The sequence below is a fragment of the Lutra lutra genome, chromosome 3, assembly GCF_902655055.1.
Source record: "Lutra lutra chromosome 3, mLutLut1.2, whole genome shotgun sequence".
NCBI classification, from domain to species: Eukaryota; Metazoa; Chordata; class Mammalia; order Carnivora; family Mustelidae; genus Lutra; species Lutra lutra.
This window is the reverse complement of record NC_062280.1, coordinates 177,725,041-177,731,080: the sequence shown is the minus strand read 5'-3', so window position 1 is coordinate 177,731,080 and position 6,040 is coordinate 177,725,041. Positions and strand designations below refer to the sequence as shown.

Below are 6,040 nucleotides of genomic sequence, written 5' to 3'. Positions count from 1 at the left end.
TGTTATGAATTCAAGTATATTCACAGTTTGGGCAGTTTAAGTGTTGATAATTTTTATTTAAGGAATTCAGATGCCCATTCTCAACTATTGCCAAAGAATATATTGTTCTTGAGAGTAAAGCAAACACAGTTAGACAGAAATACCAAAAAAACCCAACATGTTTTTTTTTTCCTAATTTATAATCTCATAGCAAGGCTTCGTGTTTTCATATATCTCCTTTTCTCTCTTTTTCTCTCTCATTTTTATTTCTATCTATATGTCCATCTAAAATAACAATGGAATATTCAATCTTTATAAAAATCATGCTGGAAAAATACTAACAGGATATTAATATGCTCTTTGTATTTTCATCTTTGTCAATAATTTTTAAAAGGTTTAGTCCTATAGCTTATCCATATTACAGTCTGTGTCTTGGCTGTATACTTTCTATAATTTTAAAATAAGATGGTGTAAGTATCACTTCTGAGAAATCAAGCTTGTATTTTTAATGTAATAACATTTAGGGAAGATATTGTTTTATATTTTCTTAAGCAATAATTCAGACCAATAGGAAAAAATATTCCTATTAACTTTTTCTTTAGAAAAATATATAATTTTTCTTTGTTGCTGGTCTAGTGATTATTATTGGTAGCAAACCAGATTTCTACTGGTTTACTCATTCCTTCAATTTACTTATCATATATTTAACTGGAGGTTGTAAATTCTGGCAACAAAATTCTTTAACAAACACATTAATATAAATTTTAAAGTATTATATTTTCTAGTGTCTCTTATGCCTCTTCTGTTGATGTTGTGGGTATTTTCCATTTAAGGTTTTATACTGCAATCTGAAGGGGTGGTTGGGGGCAGTATTTATGTAACTGTGAAGGGAAAAATACAAGCTTGGGTTTAATGTCTTGAAATTCAAAAAGCCAGCTGCACTTAATTAGGATTAATTGTATTGTCCCTGATGTTTCTCATTTTACTAATCCACTAAAATGTATAATTAAACTGTCAATTATTTGCAACAATTAAGTGAGGATATGTATTTACAAAATGTATATATGCATCTTTGTTCATAGCCAATTGATAAAACCTTAAAACATAAAATGTCCAACTTTATGAGATTTTTATTTTTATTCAATGTTCATCTAACTTTGATTCCATAAATAAAATATATTTAAGAAATAGAATAGAGTAAAAACCTTGTATTAGTCAGTAAATCCCTCTTGACATACTTCTGATAAATCAACTAAATAATAAATCCTTTGTAATTTTGTTTCAAAACTGAAGGAAATCTTAACTGAGGTTTAAGATGATAGATCATTAAAAATATTTTTGTTATTGGTAATGCTAAAGCACAACTTTCAAAATGTCAGCAAATACAATAATTTGTATTAAAGAATTTTTGAAATCATTAATTAAAGGGAAAACTGGCAATATTCTATGATCAACTCAAGGAAGAACTGAAAAGCTAATAGATTTATAGGGCATTTAACAAAGAAATGTTAGGATAATAATTCCATGTTAGATAAAAAACCAGATAAATTCCCCATAAATTCATTAACTATGAGTTGTTTGTACCATTGGGGAAAAATTATTTGCATTACTAGTGAAAAATTCTTAGATTAACAAGATAACATCACTAAATCTGAGACTTTTAATTACAGTAAACAGTGAGAGAAACTACATACCTTCCCTGATAATCTTTGTGAAGATTGTGCCCTCAGTGACACTAAAAACACTGTACAGCCCACTTTCTCACCTTATGTCCAAAATTGGGATAATTTTTCCATTTGATAATTGGCATACAACTCGGAAGGAATGCAAATAATTCAATGACATTGCATCTATTTATATAAAAACATTTCACATTTTTAAATCCAAAAAATAAGTAACAGTCACCTGAAATACATTCTCACTAAATTCATATCTTTCAATAATTACCCAGAATATAAATGGGCTAAATGCCCCAATCAAAAGACACAGAGTATCAGAATGGATAAAAAAATAAAAAAATAAATGAATAAAAATAAAAAGACGAGACCCATCAATATGCTGTCTGCAAGAGATTCATTTTAGACCCAAAGACACCTCTGGATTTAAAGTAAAGGGGTAGAAAACAATTTGCCATGCTAATGAACATCAAAAGAAAGCTGGGGTGGCAATCCTTATGTCAGACAAATTAGATTCTAAGCCCAAGTCTATAACAAGAGATGAGGAAGGACACTATATCATACTTAAAGGGTCTGTCCAACAAGAAGATCTAACAATTTTAATTAGCAATAATCCTGCCTCGGATAAACCTCATTGGCTACGATACTGCCACTGCGCAAAGCTAAGAAGATCTAACAATTTTAAATATCTATGCCCCTAACAGGGGAGCAGCCAATTATATAAAATAATTAATAACAAAATCAAAGAAACACATCAAAAATAATACAATAATAGTAGGGGACTTTAACACCGCCCTCTCCAAAATGGACAAATCATCTAAGCAAAAGATCAGCAAGGAAATAAAGGCTTTAAATGACACACTGAACCAGATGGACATCATAGATATATTCAGAACATTCCATCCCAAATCAACAGAATACACATCCTTCTCTAGTGCACATGGAACATTCTCCAGAATGGATCACATTCTGAGTCACAAATCAGGTCTCAACTAGTACCAACATATTGGGATCATTCTCTGAATATTTTCAGACCACAATGTTTTTTGAAACTAGAACTCAACAACAAGAGAATCCAAATACATGGAGGCTAAAGAGCATCCTACTAAAGAATGAATAGGTCAACCAGGAAATTAATAAGAACTTAAAAAAATTCATGGGAACAAATGAAAGTGAAAACACAACTGATCAAAATCTTTGGGATACAACAAAGGCAGCCCTAAGAGGAAGGTAGGTATATAGCAATACAAGCCTTTCTTAAGAAACAAGAAAGATTTCAAATATACAACCTAACCCTACACCTAATAGAGCTGGAGATAGAACAGCAAATAAAGGCTAAACCCAGCAAAAGAAGAGAAATAATAAAGATCAGAGCAGAAAGCAATGAAATAAAGACCAAAAGAATAGTAGAACAGATCAAGAAAACTAGGATCTGGTTCTTTGAAAGAATTAGTAAGATTGATAAACCCTGGTCAGACTTATCAAAAAGAAAAGATAAAAGACCCAAATTAATAAATCATGAATAAAAGAGGAGAGATCACAAGCAACACCAAAGAAATACAAACAATTATAAGAACACATTATGCTCAACTATACACCAGCAAATTAGACAATCTGGAAGAAATGGATACATTCCTAGAGATGTATAAACTACCAAAACTGAACCAGGAAGAAATAGAAAACCTGAACAGACCCATAACCAGTAAGGAAATTAAAGCAGTCATCAAAAACCACCCAAAAAACAAGAGCCCAGGGCCAGATGGCTTCCTAGGAGAATTCTACCAAACATTTAAAGAAGAATTAATACCCATTCTCCTGAAATTGTTCCAAAAAATAGAAATGGAAGAAAAACCCAAACTCATTTTATGATACCAGCTTTACCTTGATCCCAATTCCAGACAAAGACCCCATCAAAAAGGATAATTACAGACCAATATCCCTGATGAACATGGATTCAAAAATTCTCACCAAAATACTAATCAATAGGATCCAACAATACATTAAAATGATTATTCACCTCCATCAAGTGGGATTTGTTCCTGGGCTTCAAGGTTGGTTCAACATCTGCAAATCAATCAATGTGATACAGTAACATTAACTAAAGAAAGAATAAGAACCATACGATACTTTCAGTAGATGCTGAAAAAACATTTGACAAAGCACGGGATACTTTCTTGATCAAAATTTTTCACAGTGTAGGGATAGAGAGCACATTCCTCAATACCATCAAAGCCATCTATGAAAAACCCACAACGAATATCATGGGGAATATCATAATATTCTCAATGGGGAAGAACTGAGAGCTTTTCCCCTAAGGTGAGGAACACTGCAGGGATGTCCACTATCACTACTGCTATTCAGCATAGTACTAGAAGTCCTTGCCTTGGCAATCAGACAACAAAAAGAAATAAAAGGCATCTGAATCAGCAAAGAAGAAGTCAAACTATCACTCTTTGCAGATGATATGATACTTTATGTGGAAAGCGCAAAAGACTCCAATCCCGAAACTGCTAGAACTCATACAGGAATTCAGTAAAATGTCAGGATATAAAATATGTGCACAGAAATCAGTTGTATTTCTATACACCAACAAGACAAAAGAAAGAGAAATTAAGAAGTCAATCCCATTTACAATTGCACCCAAAACCATAACATACTTAGGAATAAATCTAACCAAAGAGGTTGAGAATCGGTACTCATGAAACTATAGGATACTCATGAAAGAAACTGAGGAAGACACAAAGAAATGGAAAAATGTTCCATGCTCATGGATTGGAAGAACAAATATGTGAAAATGTCTATGCTACCTAAAGCAATCTATACATTTAATCCCTATCAAAATACCATCAACTTTTTTCAGAAAAATGGAAAAATGATCCTGAAATTTATATGGAATCAGAGAAGACCACAAATAGCCAGAAGAATATTGAAAAAGAAAACCAAAGCTGGTAGCATCACAATTGCAGACTTCAAGCTCTAGTACAAAGCTGAAATCATCAAGATTGTATGGTACTGGCACAAAAACAGACACATAGATCAATGGAACAAAACAGAGAGCCCAGAAATGGACTCTCAACTCTATGGTCAACTAATCTTCAACAAAGCAGGAAAGAATATCCAATAGAAAAAAGCCAGTCTCTTCAACAAGTGGTGTTGGGAAAATTGGACAGCCACATGCAGAAGAATGAAATGATCATTTCCTTACACCATGCACAAAAATAAACTCAAAATTGATGAAGACCTCAATGTGAGACAGGACTCCATCAAAATCCTTGCAGAGAACACAGGCAGCAACCTCTTTGACCTCAGCCTTAGCAACGTCTTTCTAGAAACATCCCCAAAGGTAAGGGAAGCAAGGGCAAAATGAACTATTGGGACTTCATTAAAATCAAAAGCTTTTGCACAGCAAAGGAAACAATCAAAAGAAAAAAAAAGACAACTGATAGAATGCAAAACATATGCAAATGACATATCAGATAAAGGGCTAGTATCCAAAATCTATAAAGAACTTATCAAACTTAACACCCAAAGAACAAATAATCCAATTAAGAAATAGGCAGAAAACATGAACAGGTATTTCTGCAAAGAAGACCCCCAAATGCCCAACAGACACATGGAAAAGTGCTCATCACTCTGTATCAGGGATATACAAATCAAAACCACAGTAAGATACTACCTTACACCAGTCAGAATGGCTAAAATTAACAAGTCAGAAAACAACAGGTGTTGGCAAAGATACAGAGAAAGGGGAACCTCCTACACTGTTGGTGGGAATGCAAGCTGGTGCATCTGCTCTGGAAAAGAGTATGGAGGTTCCTCAACAAGTTGAAAACAGAGCTACCCTAAGCCCAAGAAATTGCACTACTGGGTATTTACACCAAAGACATAAATGTAGGGATCCAAAGGGGCATGTGCAACCCAATGATTAAAGCAACAATGCCCACATTAGCCAAACAATGGAAAGAGTCCAGATGTCCATCAACAGATAAAAGGATAAAGAAAATGTGGTTTACATATAACAGAATATTATGCAGCCATCAAAAAAAAAAAAAAAAAAACACAAAATCTTGCCATTTGCAATGATGTGGATGAAACTAGAGGGTATTATGCTAACATAAATAAGTCAATCGGAAAATGCAATAATCATATGATCTTACTGGTATGAAGAATTTGAGAAACAAGACAGAGGATCACAGGGGAAGGGAATGAAAAATGAAACAAGATGAAATCAGAGAGGGAGACAAACCATAAGAGACTCTTAATCTCAGGAAACAAACTGAGGGTTGCTGGAGTGGAGATGGGTGGGAGGGATGGGAAAACTGGGTGATAGACATTGGGGAGGGTATATGCTATGGCGAGTGGTTTGAATTGTGTAAGATTGATGA

The 6,040-nt window shown here is 33.5% G+C and overlaps 1 pseudogene; it reads right to left on the bottom strand.

Annotated features, from left to right (window-relative positions):
- Positions 1–2,157: 2,157 nt before the first annotated feature.
- LOC125096527 (uncharacterized) lies at positions 2,158–2,319 on the bottom strand (annotated as a pseudogene).
- Positions 2,320–6,040: the final 3,721 nt, after the last annotated feature.